Source organism: Salvelinus namaycush, chromosome 1, assembly GCF_016432855.1.
Source record: "Salvelinus namaycush isolate Seneca chromosome 1, SaNama_1.0, whole genome shotgun sequence".
NCBI lineage: Eukaryota > Metazoa > Chordata > Actinopteri > Salmoniformes > Salmonidae > Salvelinus > Salvelinus namaycush.
Genome location: NC_052307.1, coordinates 63,037,757 through 63,053,633, shown reverse-complemented (window position 1 = coordinate 63,053,633; position 15,877 = coordinate 63,037,757). Strand labels below are relative to the sequence as shown.

Below are 15,877 nucleotides of genomic sequence, written 5' to 3'. Positions count from 1 at the left end.
TTCAGAAGTCGGGGGCGATGGATGGTTTCGTTGGTTTGACTAATTATGTTTCAGTTTTGTGGTGGTGGGTTGCGGTAGGCCTCTGTCTCCCTGTCAGAATCATATCAGATTAGCTCATGCTCCAGTTGTCACCCACACACATTCAAGATGGAGGGTAAGGTGAAATGGCTGAATAATTTATGTATGAATCTCCACACAGTGGATTGAGGAGTGTGTTATTATTCCTCAGAGGTTCCTCTCAGACACCGAGCAGTTTACCCATCTGTAATATCAACATGGGTTTGGAAGGAACTCACCCTGTCTCATGCTGTGCACACTGACACTACCTATCACCAATGCTGATTGATAGCTTTCTCTCTCTCTCTCTCTCTCTCTTGCTTTGCTGCCTCTCCCTTTTTTGTTCCTCTCCATTTCTCTTGTTCTCTCTTTCTTTCTCTCTGAAACCTGAGCTGATATCCTCCTTTGAAAAGGTAATGATCCTGGTGTGTTGAGATTATGTATGTGCGCTGCACAATGTAATGGCCCGGCTTTTTATTGCCTGCCGCATACTAATCCCACAACTGAAGGAATGAGATGACACCTGCAGGGAGCTGTGTGTGAGCCGCAGCCCCACATGAAAGAGCGGCCATTAAAAATGATCAAAGAAATTACTGCACTCTGCCGCACAACACTGCTCTCACGCCTGGCTAGGTGTACATCCCTGTGCCTGTCCACACACACACACACACACACACACACACACACACACACACACACACACACACACACACACACACACACACACACACACACACACACACACACACACACACACACACCAATTAGTATCTTTGTCTGATGGATCTTTTCCATGTGATCTCTGTGGAAATGTCCTCACTCTAAGTTGCCCTAGGCGTTCTACAGACACTGATACACCCACACTTGCATATAGGAGGAAATGGCGGACATGCATACGCTCAAGAGTTTTCCATACCTCCATCACAGATTATTCATGACACATAACTTCAACAGTTTCCCAATTTAATATTTATTAGCGCTTTTCTTTATCAAGTAGCCACTTGTTACAGTTGAAGTCGGAAGTTTACATACACCTTAGCCAAATACATTTAAACTCAGTTTTTCACAATTCCTGACATTTAATCGTAGTAAAAATTCCCTATTTTAGGTCAGTTAGGATCACCACTTTATTTTAAGAATGTGAAATGTCAGAATAATAGGAGAGAGTGATTAATTTCAGTTTTTATTTCTTTCATCACATTCCCAGTGGGTCAGAAGTTTACTTGCACTCAATTAGTATTTGGTAGCATTGCCTTTAAATTGTTTAACTTGGGTTAAACATTTTGGGTAGCCTTTCACAAGCTTCCCACAATAAGTTGGGTGAATTTTGGCCCATTCCTCCTGACAGAGCCGGTGTAACTGAGTCAGGTTTGTAGGCCTCCTTGCTCACACACGCATTTTCAGTTCTGCCCACAAATTTTCTATAGGATTGAGGTCAGGGCTTTGTGATGGCCACTCCGATACCTTGACTTTGTTGTCCTTAAGCCATTTTGCCACAACTTTGGAAGTATGCTTGGGGTCATTGTCCATTTGGAAGACCCATTTGCGACCAGGCTTTAACTGCCTGACTGATGTCTTGAGATTTTGCTTCAATATATCCACATAATCTTCCTGCTTCATGATGCCATCTATTTTGTGAAGTGCACCAGTCCCTCCTGCAGCAAAGCACCCCCACAACACGATGCTGCCACCCCCGTGCTTCATGGTTGGGATGGTGTTCTTCGGCTTGCAAGCCTCCCCCTTTTTCCTCCAAACATAACGATGGTCATTATGGCCAAACAGTTATATTTTTGTTTCATCAGACCAGAGGACATTTCTCCAAAAAGTACGATCTTCGTCCCCATGTGCATTTGCAAACCGTAGTCTGGCTTATTTATGTCGGTATTGGAGCAGTGGCTTCTTCCTTGCTGAGCGGCCTTTCAGGTTATGTTGATATAGGACCTGTTTTACTGTGGATATAGATACTTTTGTACCTGTTTCCTCCAGCATCTTCACAAGGTCCTTTGCTGTTGTTCTGGGATTGATTTGCACTTTTTGCACCAAAGTACATTTATCTCTAGGAGACAGAACGTGTCTCCTTCCTGAGCGGTATGACGGCTGCGTGGTCCCATGGTGTTTATACTTGCGTATTATTGTTTGTACAGATGAACGTGGTACCTTCAGGCGTTTGGAAATTGCTCCCAAGGATGAATCAGACTTGTGGAGGTCTACAATTCTACAAGGTCTTGGCTGATTTCTTTTGATTTTCCCATGACGTCAAGCAAAGAGGCACTGAGTTTGAAGGTAGGCCTTGAAATACATCCACAGGTACACCTCCAATTGACTCCAATGATGTCAATTAGCCTATCAGAAGCTTCTAAAGCCATGACATCATTTTCTGTAATTTTCCAAGCTGTTTAAAGGCACATTCAACTTAGTGTATGTAAACTTCTGACCCACTGGAATTGTGATACAGTGAATTAGAAATGAAATAATCTGTCTGTAAACAATTGTTGGAAAAATGACTTGTGTCATGCACAAAGTAGATGTCCTAACCGACTTGCCAAAACGACATTTTGTTAACAAGAAATTTGTGGAGTGGTTGAAAAACGAGTTTTAATGACTCCAACCTAAGTGTATGTAAACTTCCGACTTCAACTGTACATCAACAAATGGTTTGAATCATTATTCATCTGAATAGGTGTTTGTTTCTAGCATGATACTTGAATTGTGTTAAGATGTTATTAGAGCTGAATGATAGTGAGGTAAGCCTATCCTTTTACAAAATACTAAGGCTGGCTTATCTACTGCTGATGTGAACTTCAGTGAATCTGCTAGTATAGAGTTGCTAGTCAGAGCCTGATATCATGTGTGGACTGTGTCAATGACACTCATGGGGCCTATAGGTCATAGCTGAGCTGTGTAGAGTCTATTCCTTCTCTTCATGTCTGGTTTCAGTCCATCTATCTTTCTTATTCTCTCTCTCATTATCACTTTTTCATTGTACTACCGCTGTGTCTGTCTCTGTCACTGTATTTATCTGTCTCCTCCATTATCCCCCCCCCCTCTCTCCTGCTCCCTTCTTTCTCTCAGTCATTCTCCCTCTCCTCCTCTCTCCTCCTCTCTCTCTATATATATCTCCCTCTCCTCCTCTCTCCTCCTCTTTCTCTCTGTCTGTCCCTCTCTCCCAGGCAGGTCTCTCTCCTCTCCTCTGCAGCGTGTCCATTTTGTGTGGCTACACAGTGTGAACCAGGCAGCTGCTCTTATCAGTGGGCCCAGTGTGGAGAGAGATGACATTTTACTGCAGCCAGTCAACCGCTCCGCTCCTCATAACACGTTCACTCTCCCTCTCTGAGCAGAGACACGCTGATAAATGCAATTTCATTTCCTTTAGAGGCCCAGAATAATACTCTTTTGCTTTGTTAAATGGCCGCTCTGAAATGGCAACTGCTCCTTAATGTGGCGGCAGAATCAACACATGCAGAAATGATGAGCACGGAACATTGATGACAAAGGAGAGTGGAGGAATGGAGAAATGGCTTTGGCCCGAGATGCAAAGCAGTTCTGAATTCTTCTCATTGTAAATTATTTTTGTAGCAAGCATATATTATTTGATTTATTTTCTGTCACGAACATAGAGAGCTCCGAAGCTTAGAAAGATGGTTATCATGGGGAGCCATTTTATTAAAGGATTCCTCTCCTCTCTTCTGCTCCCTCCCTCCCTCCCTCCCTCCCTCCCTCCCTCCCTCCCTCCCTCCCTCCCTCCCTCCCTCCCTCCCTCCCTCCCTCAGCGGTCCATTTTAGAGCCATGCGGCTGCATGGTTTGGTGGGTAATTTCACTGCCTTTTCATGTGTCGGAGGGCGAGGAGGAGTCCTCCATTAGGTAGTGTCTTCTTGTGATGTATGCGCAGAAAAGCAATCTGATGTTTATTCATGACTTTCAAGGCAATGCCTCAGCTAAGCCTTCTGATTTCCTTTTAAGGAACAAAACTACGTGAGATTGAGACTTCCGCTTAAAGGCACAGAGACCCATCTTGCAGCACTTCTCCCTCCCTCTCTGTCTCTCTCATCCATCCCTCGTTTTTTCCCCATCTTCTTTTAAATTCTCCCCCGATGTTATTTCTGTCAGCTTTAATTTACTTGACCCTCAGAAAAAAAAGATCACTTGGTTATTTCCCTGTTATTCTGCCGGCTGGCTCCCCATCCGCCTCTGTACTTTGTTAAGGACTTTGATGAAGAGATGAATTTGGAGAGTTTTTCTAGAATGGCAGCATGTTAATGAAGCAGCACCACCATGAGACTAAATGGCCTTTTCTGGTCTTGCACACAAGGGCACAGCGTCCCTGGTGCTAGCTAGAGACTGCCCCACTGCCCTTCCTGCCCACATCCTCCACCTCCCAGAACCTCAGCCCACCTGTTCACGGTGCTGACCAATCATCCTGTACAGCTCTGTAGTAATCGCCAAGGCAAGCTAACGGCCGGTTGTTCACACTACATTTTGTCTCCAAACCCAAATGAGCAATAAAGTAACCATAATTTGAAAAGCTAGTCCCTATTTGTCTTGTAAATGACTTTTTAATGATAATCAAGCCGCATCCATCCATCATGCCAGCACACACCCATGCAGTTCTGTGATTGGACTCCTCCAATGACCAAATGGTGTCTATTTGTAATCCCAATGACCAAGTTGCAATAAAGCATGGTGCCTTTACAACAGTACATACATCATCGTTTATGGGGACATGTATACATACGTATGTTTACAACATTGAAGCTTATGGAAAGCAGGGCGCTGAACTGACGTGTGTGTGTGTGTGTGCCTGCGCGTGCGTTAGATCCATAGCCTCAGCGCCCTGAGGCAGTAGCCACCTGTCACTACTAGCAGGGCTGCTGCATATCTCCTAAATGGTGGCTCTTAGAAATGGGGGGTTGGATGGGGGGCCCTGGGATCCATTGTGCAGCTCAGACCACACACAGGAACATATACAATAGAGGATATACAATAGAGAACTGTCAGCACTTGTAAAACACTAATGTTGAGCACTGTTTGTTTTGTGCAGGCCACACAGCATGTAGCCCAAATGCTCACATGAACCATTGAAAGCCCAAAAGCACCCCAACGCCCCCCTTCTTCACCCCCTCTCTCCCATGTTTGGTGGGAGCAGCTTATGCTTATTAACATGAGCCCTGTTGTATTTTCGGGCTGACCATAGAGGTGCACTGGAGCATGAGTGAGGCAAATGACTCCCTTTTGGACTTAACATATGTAATGTTACACTAATCAACACGCGGCCCGGCGTTGAGCCGTGCATATTCCAAACTGATATTATACATAATGGAAATGTGGCGACCGCCGCAAATGCCAAAGAGAGCAAGGGAGCAGGGAGAGAGGAGGGAGAGAGCAAGGGAGCAGGGAGAGAGGAGGGAGAGAGCGAGGGAGCAGGGAGAGAGGAGGGAGAGAGCGAGGGACAAGGAAGGAAGGAGGGAGAGAGCGAGGGAGCAGGGAGAGAGGAGGGAGAGAGCGAGGGAGGAGGGAGAGAGTGAGGGAGCAGGGAGAGAGGAGGGAGCAGGGAGAGAGGAACGAGGGAGCAAGGAGAGAGGAGGGAGAGCGAGAGCTGGCGTAACCGACTGATTGTGGGGCTGTCAAGTTGATTTGCATGAAAAAGGGTGGGCTAATTGCAACATTTAGCTGCAGCGTGGTGATAATACAGAACAGGATTACTAAAGGACACAGAGGGGCTTTTATTAACGCCAAGGATTTCCTGGGGTTTGGGAGAAACGCACCACCACCTTCTGTTTCTGTATGAGCCATTGACAGCTACCACTCACCCACTGTCTGGCAGCCATAGCATATCCATCACAACACACACACACACACACACTGCCTGAATCACCGTTTCAGCACCCGCTGCTCACCAGTCAAACAGCCACACCATATTTACGTGTCATTACATTGACCAGCTCTGCAGAGATGGAGAAAGTAAAGTTAACTGCAGTGAAGGGCTAAGGCTGCTGAAAAGTGTTGCATGGGGGGAGGAGGTGTTGGGGTTGCTAGAGCTGCCGAAGGCAAGCCTTCTCTTTCTTCCCTTTCTTTAATAATAAATGATGGATGTTTCAAATTAGAAAACAGTGCTGAGAAAATCCAATTCAGTGGCGAGCTTTGGAAGGAGGGCATAAAGAATAAGCAGTGGACTTCTGTATTAAATGTCTTTGTTTTGCTTCAATGCTCACAAAGGGGCCGCTGGTGTATGATTTAACATGCCTGGTGAAAATGGGCTCTATTATGTACCATTAACAAATCAACCAGGCCCCACCCAGAGTGGATCTGGTGGGGCTCTCAACCAGTTGTCGGTGGCCTTTGTCTTTCCTCACTACGTATTGATTCATAGACCATACTCATCATCACATTTGGGTGGTGGAACACGATTCAGAGTGTGTGTGTGTGTGTGTGTGTGTGTGTGTGTGTGTGTGTGTGTGTGTGTGTGTGTGTGTGTGTGTGTGTGTGTGTGTGTGTGTGTGTGTGTGTGTGTGTGTGTGTGTGTGTGTGTGTGTGTGTGTGTGTGTGCTTGTGAGGGGACGGGCGTTAGAATGTGGATCAATGCTTGGTAAAGCCTGTGGCTCTGGTCATTAACCATTTGTTATCTCTTCTTAACTCTCTATATTTCCACAGACTTCATTCCTGTTTATTTCTCTCATTCATCTCTCCACCCCCTCAAGTTCAATTAGTTACCTCTCATTCTCCATCACCCACTTCGGTACCCACTATTACTCTCTCATAAACCTCCACCCTTCATCCCTCTTTCTTTCCTCACTCCCCCATCTTTCTATCCTGTCTCCCCCTCAGTCTCCCCTGCCTCCCCGATCCTCCTGGTCCTGCTGCTGGTCTCTGTGATATGCATGGTCTCTTTGTGATGTCAGGAATCTGGCTCTAATGAAGCCAGCATGACCAGAGAGCAGCAGCAGTCAACCAGGAGGATGTCTGGCCTTTCACTTGCTGAACAGAGGGATTGGCTAATATCCCTGTCCACCACATTAAAAAAAGAATAGGAAAAATAGACATTCCTTTTTAATGAACCGTTTCCTCTGAGCCGGGACGCAAAGAAGGCAAATCCATAAAGTAAGGAGAAATGAAAATGGAATAATAGCGGTGTTAGTTGTAAAAGGCACATTTCCTCTGTTTGTTCTCGCTGTGATCGGCGTAATGCTCCAGATTGGCACTGAAAAAAGGGTTCATGCTTTTGGCCTATGGGATGAGGAAAGAGGTCTTCAAGGCCCTCTATAGTGTCTTTTGTGCCAATCATTTAAAAGACTGGACATGAGAGAGGAACAACTGCTGGAGTTAAAGTCCAACTCCCCTATCAAGGGGAGGGTTAGTAGCTAAGTTACTGCAGCTTCACCCAGCTATGCTGCTCTCTTTATGAGTGCATATGAACATGATTCACTGCAGTAGGAAGGACATTACTTGCACGCACACACATGCACTCGCACCCACTCAGGTGTCAGGTAGGCTACACTGCCGTAAAAAGCAGTGTTTCCCAGTAAAGATGGCCATATATTTCACTGCGGCGTGAAAGTGTTATTCTAGGTCGGATTCACAAGTTCAACACGGCTCGCCTGTAGACTGCCACAGCTGTAGGGATTGTGTGTGGTTTTTATCTTTGGTGTTTGGCTTTATATTGAGGAATTTTATATGCGTGTGATTTTTTTTCATTACAATGGCGAGTTTAAAAAGGTTTGGGTTGGACGGAGGACAGCTCGGAGTAGTACATGTTAGTTTTATTTGCGCTGCGGCCTTGTATGAATGATTCGAGCAGTGTTCAACCAGGGCCTCATGCGTATAGTGCTTAAACAGCTACAGATGCAGGTCTGTGTGCCTCAGAGAGCCTTTGTTTAAGTTGGCTACCTCTTTTGAGCAGTTTCTCTAACCTCAGCCGCGGGATTTGCCAAAGAAAACTGAAGAAATGTCTCTTTCGATCCAATTAAGTCTGTCATTGCTCTTTAGCAGTAAACTGTGGAGGCAGCACATTTTTTCCTCAGCCAGCAGAGGTCATATTGCTATGCGTTTCCCAGCCTAAGTCTATTCTTATGAGCGGCCCTCTTGCCTTTTTCTCATTCTCATTCTGAGTCCGGGCTCATTTGGAGGAGGGGGAGTTCTGGGCCGACAGGGTTCTCCTGACAGGAACTGTAAATTCTGTGCAACACGTAACTTGGAGTGGTTCCCTGTGTCGGTTTGAGCTGCTGAGTATTTCGGCAGGACTCCATTATTATTAGGTCTTATTAGATCAGGGCTGCAGTAGATCCATTAGGCCAGGGTTAGGCTCACCTCTGGGATGGACTCTGGCTGGCCAGCATGCAGCGCTGCACTGGGCCTCTGGCAGCTGTTGGGTGTCAATGACAGAGAGAATATGGCCAAGTAGAATCAGCATTTCCATCGACTGAAACAGCCATGATGGGAGGATGTAGCCTAGGTGTGCCTATGAGCCAGGGCACACCTAGTCAGGGGGAGGAGGTAGATTCTATTTGGCAGCTGTATACCAGAGAGAGATAATAGACACCATAGAAATAATCTATGGTAGAATCCATGGCAGGGGGTTGTGGTGGTTGTAAAAGCTGTGGTGGAGTTGAGTAGGGGAGTCCGTAGTAGACAGTGGGAGTAGTAGTGGTGGCTGAAGCTGTGATGATGAGTATGTATAGGAGGGAGACAGTAGTAGTGGTAGATGAGATGGTACAGTACAGTAGCAGCAGCAGCATGGGGACTACAGGCAGCCTGCTGCTGTAATGAGAGAGTGAGCTGTCAGAGACACGCGTGTAATGGCTCCCCTGCCAGCCGCCCGGTTCAGGCCCTATGGGATTCAGCACAGACACTCAGTTTCTCTCTCTCTTTCTCCCTTGCTCTCTCTCTTAGGCCTGATCAGAGACCATGTCAGGCCTCTCATATCCTCCCAGCTGCTGTCTTCTTAGCTCTCTCACACACACACACACACACACACACACACATACACACACACACACACACACACACACACACACACACACACACACACACACACACACACACACACACACACACACACACACACACACACACACACACACACACACACACACACACACACACACACTCTCTCTCTATCTCTCTGTCACCTTCTCACTGGGCACACAGACTGAGGATGGACATTCAGGTAGTACATCTACCAGGCTCTCCTTTCTTCCTCCCCTTCAGTCAGCCTGTGTGTACTGTACAGCTCCTCTCAGGGGAGTCTATTCCCAGTGAAGAGGGCAGGCTGCAGCTTCACATGGGGCCAGCCAGTATAGTCACGCTGTGATGTCACGGTGTCTCTATTTATATCCCTCTCTGACAACCACTCTGCTGTAAGCACTGCTCTGCTGCTGTAGCACGTCCATGGTCAGCTGACTGCTACTGTACACCACCTCCTGGTAGTCCAAGGTCATTTTCACTAGGCGTCCCTCCCAGTCACTCATTAAGACCAGATGGGGAGTTGAGATGTTGCTAAGGTATAGATGGTCTACTGTACGAGTTACAACATCCAGTATGAATACTAGCTTGTACTGTATGAGGGCCCAGTTCAGGGATATCTATTGCTCTCTGTTGATGTTGAGGATGCAACATGCATTTCAGGATCATTTCTCATACTGTTCTAGCAGAGGAATGGAGTCTGAATCAGACCCCCCCAGCCTCATCTATAAATGCCTCCCTATGCAGCTCCGCGGTTATGACAGTCATGCTACTAACATCCTCTACCCAACTTTAAAGGCTTATTATCATATTGTGCCGAATGATTGACAATTGACCTTCACGCTAGTTTATATTAAGCCAGTGAGACAGTGCGGGTCACCTCGATTGCCTCAGTGACACCGTATTAATACTAATCTGATAGAATTACCAGGAACCAATTAATGTGCAGGCCTGGACTGGGCAGCGGTTCAAGAGATAGTGTTAGCTCTCAGCTGGGCCTGAGCTGCAGCACACACACAGGGGTGCAGATTTAACAGTAGGCAGCGTTCCCCGTAGCTGCGCGGCGTAGTGTGAGAGGTCACAAGGTGAAGCGGTGCTGCTGTGGAAATGTTTAGGTGAGGTTCCAGTGCCCCTGTTTGGCCTAACGAACACTCATTAGTCAGAGAGAAAATGAGGGAGAAGAGAAGGGGAAGAGGAGAGTGGTTAGTAAACCAGGAGTTCCGTTTAGCTGTGTGTATTAACACTACAGGCATGGTGGAGGAGGGTTGTCGAGGGCTCTTTGGGTTGTGCTGGAGAGCATCTGAGTGTATCAGTCTATTTGAGGTGCAGACACTCTCACTCAATAACATCAAGCATGCTTACCTGCTGCCTAATGCTCATGCTAATTTGCTTATTTTAATATCCACCAATTTCTCTTTCAGCCCCTGTGAATGATAGCAGTGAATTACAGACGGCGACACAGTGACTCTGTCCCAATGATTCCCACAACGTATTCTGGGAAATCCAGGTCTAGGAGGATCTAAGAGGCTGTGGGTTTTTGTGGGGGGACTTCCCTGGATGTAAGGCAGACTGACCATGTAACATTTTGCCCTGCTAAGGCCCACTGATCCCAACAACCTCTACAGCCATTATTAATAGTGTTGAACAAGGTTAGCCTGAAGAAGAGTGAGAGTCCTGAAGTAACAGTGTTGAGCCAGGGACAGAGCCTGATATCTGAGAAGGCCTGTCTGGTTGTGAACGGTCATCAGTCACTGGGAGGATATAGTCACATTGTCACCTCTTTAATGGCAGCACAGAGACATGCAGCTGTACGTTTACTGTAGAGGCCTTGAGGCTGTAAACCTCTGTGGCTGGTGACTGGTGACTGGGCTACACACGGTGACGAGCCCCACGGTGCTAGTCACCTGAAATGTGCTTTAGGTGTCAGTGTGTCAACCCTATTCACAATGGAACAATAGTGCACTGGATGGATTTAAGCACATGATAGCTAGGCTATTTAGGGACTATGCCTGCCTACCCATGTCTCATATATAATAGTTATTTAATTCATTAATAAATAGTTTATTAGGCTTTATTAAATCTGGTAGAGGAGGAGGAAACTACTCTTCATCATAGGTGAGGTCATCTGATAGTTGTATTTGAAGTGACCAGGCAGCAGTATGTCTCTCTGGTCACTTTGGCCACATCCCAGGTGAACACAGGTCACAGCTAACTAAGTTATTTACCAATGATAGAATCTTCTAAGACTTTTCATCTAAAGTTTGGTACAGTATATACGTACCACTGAAACCAGGCTGTAGTGTCTCTGTCCCTGTCCCCATGCACTGTGGCATGCCTGTCCTCTCTGTGCTGCAGCAGGTGACTAATGACCAAGGGGCTCTGGGATAGGGGGACTGGCTGCTCTGCTCTGGAGGTACAGAGGAAAGTGACTCTACTTTTACAGCAAGATGACCTCCTCTCTCAAGGTCAAGTGGTGTTGGAGGGTAGAATGACTAAAAGCTCCCTAAACCCTGCCTGCCTGCCAGCCACTGGCACTACCCCATCATTCTGCACCCATCATGGTGACTACACTGGCTTGTTGTGCCAGTCTGTATGTGCCGTCCCCCTGGATATGTAGGCTTTTCTGTCTTTCTGTCAGTCTTTCTCATGGGTTATTGCTCCATATTTCATGGGGTCCCATGAGGCTGCTTGGTTTGTTTTGTTTGATGTTGTTTGCCAGGGAGACCAGTCTCATGAAATCTGGACCCTATCATCTCACTTTTTTCGTTTTTTTACCTTTATTTAACTAGGCAAGTCAGTTAAGAACAAATTGTTATTTTACAATGATGACCTACCCTGGCCAAACCCTCCCCTAACCCGGATGACACTGGGCCAATTGTGTGCCGCCCTATGGGACTCCCGATCACGGCCGGTTGTGATACAGCCCGGGATCAAACCAGGGTCTGTAGTGACGCCTCTAGCACTGAGATGCAGTGCCTTAGACCGCTGCGACACTCGGGTGCGTTTCCAGAGTGACTCCCAAATGATGAAATGGAAGGACTAGTAAGGGGTGTGTGAGGGGGAGGGGTTGTAGGAGGAGGGTATGGGTGGGCGGGGGCAGGTCATAACATGCCAGTCAATCGGACACTGCGGTAGAAATCACCACCACTTGAGTTTTCTTTTCTTTTCAGATGGAACGCCATGGATATACGTGATAATTACACATTTGGAAGTGAGGGCTGTGTTTGTTCAGAGAAAGATAACATTCCCAGACTGTAACCAGAGAATGGCTGATCTACACAGCCTACCAATATTACCCCCTTGCCGCACCGCGCCCTGCTGCATAATAAAGAGGCCCCTTATGCATATTAATATGAGCACTCTGCATAATGCCTACACCATGTGACACGCTCAGTAGCACACAGTCATCCTGTCGGTTCGGCTTTACCTTGCCCACGTTTCACCACTATTATTTATGTCCACATTCCTCCATACAGGCTTCCCCTACCTCTTACCCATCAGCCCCACCCTCACCCATCTTAACTCCTCCGCCCCCGGCTGCCAGCCTCGTTCCCACACACTCCTCTCTCACACACACTCATGACTCCTTAAAACATACGGCGGAGGTGTGTGTGATGCCAAACGAGAACCTCGTTACCTCCCCTCCCTCTTGGCTGGCTGGTGGAAAGCTTTTGGAAGAACTACAGCGACATCTGCATGTGCTGCGGCTGCAGAGCGCCAGGCTGATACCCGCTATGCTGCGCCGGGCTTCTCCTACCAGCCTGCTCCCCGCCGTACCGCCTCTCCGCCCACACTACCCCTCCGGCTCTCATTACTCAAATTACTAAACACGGCTAATTGTGCGGCGCGTGAAGCTCGCTTCATTTGAATATTCCTGCATATGGCCTGAGGGGATTTGCCTCGCAAGGGGACGGACCTAGCCAGGAAGTCTGGAAATTTGGGCATCCACAATTAGCCGAGCCAGGCGGGCGCTGCTCTCTCTGCACGGGGCTTATTTTATCTGGAGTTACGCAGTTTCTTTTTTCTTTTGAATTAAACGACGCAGCGAAAAATAAACCCTTTATTTGGGTTTAAAGGCCTCAACATTCTTAGTAACTTTAATTGGATTTATGATAATAAAAAATACTATATATATATATATATTTTTTGTGTATTTAAAAAAAAAAAGATTATCATACTGAAAATTGACAGGAGAGTGCGTCAAATAAAAAATGATAAAAATAAACATCTTTAGCAAAGTCCCACGAACTGAAACAGAGGGTGGGGGGAGACAGAAACGGTCCACAATCTGTACGCCTTAATTAATTGTGTGTGTGTGTGTGTGTGTGTGTGTGTGTGTGTGCGTGTGTGTGTGTGCGTGTGTGTGTGTGTGTGTGTGTGTGTGTGTGTGTGTGTATCTTGGGAGCCAACAATGCACCCCTTGTGTCCCATCACAAAAGGACAGTGCGCCATACAGGGGGGGGGGGGACGACATTCTGGAATCAGAAACAATGGATTAATCGCCTGTAATGATTTAATACAGGCAATCAGAGTCCAGGCAAGCATATTAATTTGCGCATAAATTACACAACATTTATTTTTCAGACGGGGGGGTGGGCATGTGTGGGCAGTTGGGTTGGTTTTATCTTTTCCCAGGGACATGGTGAAGGGTTGCAACAGAATGCCCCCAGCGATTCCCATGCTTATCTCTGTGCCCCGAGTCACCAGGTTTCAGCTCTCCTGGTCCCTGGTCCCACACCCCGACCCGTTGGCGCTGCCCGCCCGCTGCCAGCAGCAGCTGCCACCTTCCCAAGTAGAGACTGTCAAACCATTACAGCAGGTCAAACATAATTAAGAGTAAAATGCCCGCTTCCTCGTCAACATGATTTTGTTGTATTAATGATATCCAGAGATCACAGAATACATATTTGCGATTTGTTCTCCGCTAAATCGTCTGCGAAAAAAAGAGGGGAAAAAATCCATTCCGTTTAAAGGTGCTGTAATTACAGCGATTACATTTTTTTTTCAAATCGTCCTGTAATAATTTACTATAACCATAGATATCCACATAATTTACATACACACACACATACTGTATGCATGACGAGTCCTTGCTGCGCAGATTGGAAGACACTCAATTAATCCGAGTTGGAAAGGTTGAGCGCGCCCACTTTTTTAATTAACGTTCAATTAAAACCAATTGGCAGGTTGCTGGAATAGCAGGCGCACGGCTTTGAAGATTGCCATCGCATAATGAGTCACTCTTTCCTTTTTTTACACTTTGGGCTCCTCCATTTCCACTCCCTCGCTCTCCGCTGCCAGTTGCCAATGTGCCTTAGCGATTTAATGATATGCAAATGAAATATGCATAAAACCATTCTGCTGAAGGATGATTAAGCACAGAGGACATTAGCCAGTGCCCGCCACAGTGTCTGTTGTCTCCTCTCCATTCCGCTTCGCCCGGCGCCAACGACAGACACCACTGGAACAAAGCTCAATACTAATTATAGGAGAACACTAATAATATCCAATTGAGAGAAATTAAATTCCAGGCAGGGTATTTTCTCGCTCCTGTTTTGTAAGATCCACATCCAGAGAAGTGAAGGCAAAGTCCCCAGAGCTGAGGACTGGAGCTGTAGAGAGCAGAGAGGAAAGGAGAGGAGGCAGAGAGACCAGGTTTTCCAGGATAGCACTTGAAGAGACTAGCATTGCCAAGCATTGCAGGAGCTTTTCTCTGCTTGTTTGCGAGTAGTGTTGCATTATTTGAATGCTGTCTTATTATAGAAGGAAGGAAAATATCCCCCCTTTCTCAATCTCTCTCTCTCAATTTCCCCCCTTTCTCCCTCATGCTCTGCTGCGAGCTCTCTTTTTTTGGTAATCCATTTATGTAATGAAGACGTGGCGCAATTAACATCCCCCTTGGAATTAAATAAAAGGCCGATCATCCAAACCTCATTAGCTCCGAAAGATTATAATATCCACACGCGTTCCGCCGTGAAGGTTACGGGAAAAAACACAACAGAATTACGAATTAAAACGTTAATTGTGTGTATTTGGATCGCAGGTTTAAGCGACCACGGCGTAGATGCCCAAAAAGATGCCACCATCCATACCAGCCTATCCTTACTGGTGGCAGCCTGGCTCTGACATCTTGGTGGTGTATGCCAAGGCAATGTATGAAGCACAAAGATCTTATAATCCCTCCCTTTGGATGGCTTCTTCAATTATTCATATTCCACAACCGTGCCCTGTTGTCCAACAAAAATCCAGCAAGAGGGAAAAAAAGTTTGGGATATCCATTTGTGATGGCCAATGGCTGATGTTGATTTCTTCCTCGCTAATTGTTGTAATTATTCCGGTGCAATTAGTGAACTTAACGAAACCCTCCAATCTGTCTGTTTGCAGCGGCGCCGATCCTTGGCTCTGTGCCCGATGCCAGTGGACCTCGTGGGAACCACGGCAACGTTCTTCCAGACCCCGTAAGTACCAAGACCCGCGACCCGAACCGGTTGGTACCCCTTCTGCATCTGTTCCTCATAGTTTACCCCTTCCACTTTACGCCAATAAAAGCACTGGAAGGGTGGAGTTTGGTAGTTCCTTTGGTTGGTTGGCAAGGAGGGGGCAAACTAAAAAGCGTGGGTGAGGGGGTGTCGAAAGTGTTCCCACGGCCCCCCTACCTCCGCCTGGCGGAGCTGCAGGCAGGCCGGCTGGGGTAGGGTATCTCCTCCCCTCCCCACCCCACCAGTGTGTGTGTCTGTGGCCGGGGCTGCTGCTCCTGTCCCCCTGCCTCCTGTGCCCCTGCCCCCTCCACTGTTCCAGCATGTCTGTTGTCTGTGTGGCATCCCCCTCGCCTCAGTCTGGTTCCCATACTGGTGGATGCTGTAT

General features: G+C 47.0%; 1 long non-coding RNA gene across 1 annotated transcript in view; it reads left to right on the top strand.

Annotated features, from left to right (window-relative positions):
- LOC120056127 overlaps positions 1-15,471 on the top strand; it is a 34,665-nt gene extending 19,194 nt beyond the window's left edge. The window contains exon 4 of the long non-coding RNA XR_005477753.1: positions 15,398-15,471. This is a non-coding gene — a long non-coding RNA (uncharacterized LOC120056127). The remainder of the gene's footprint in view (positions 1-15,397) is intronic.
- Positions 15,472-15,877: the final 406 nt, after the last annotated feature.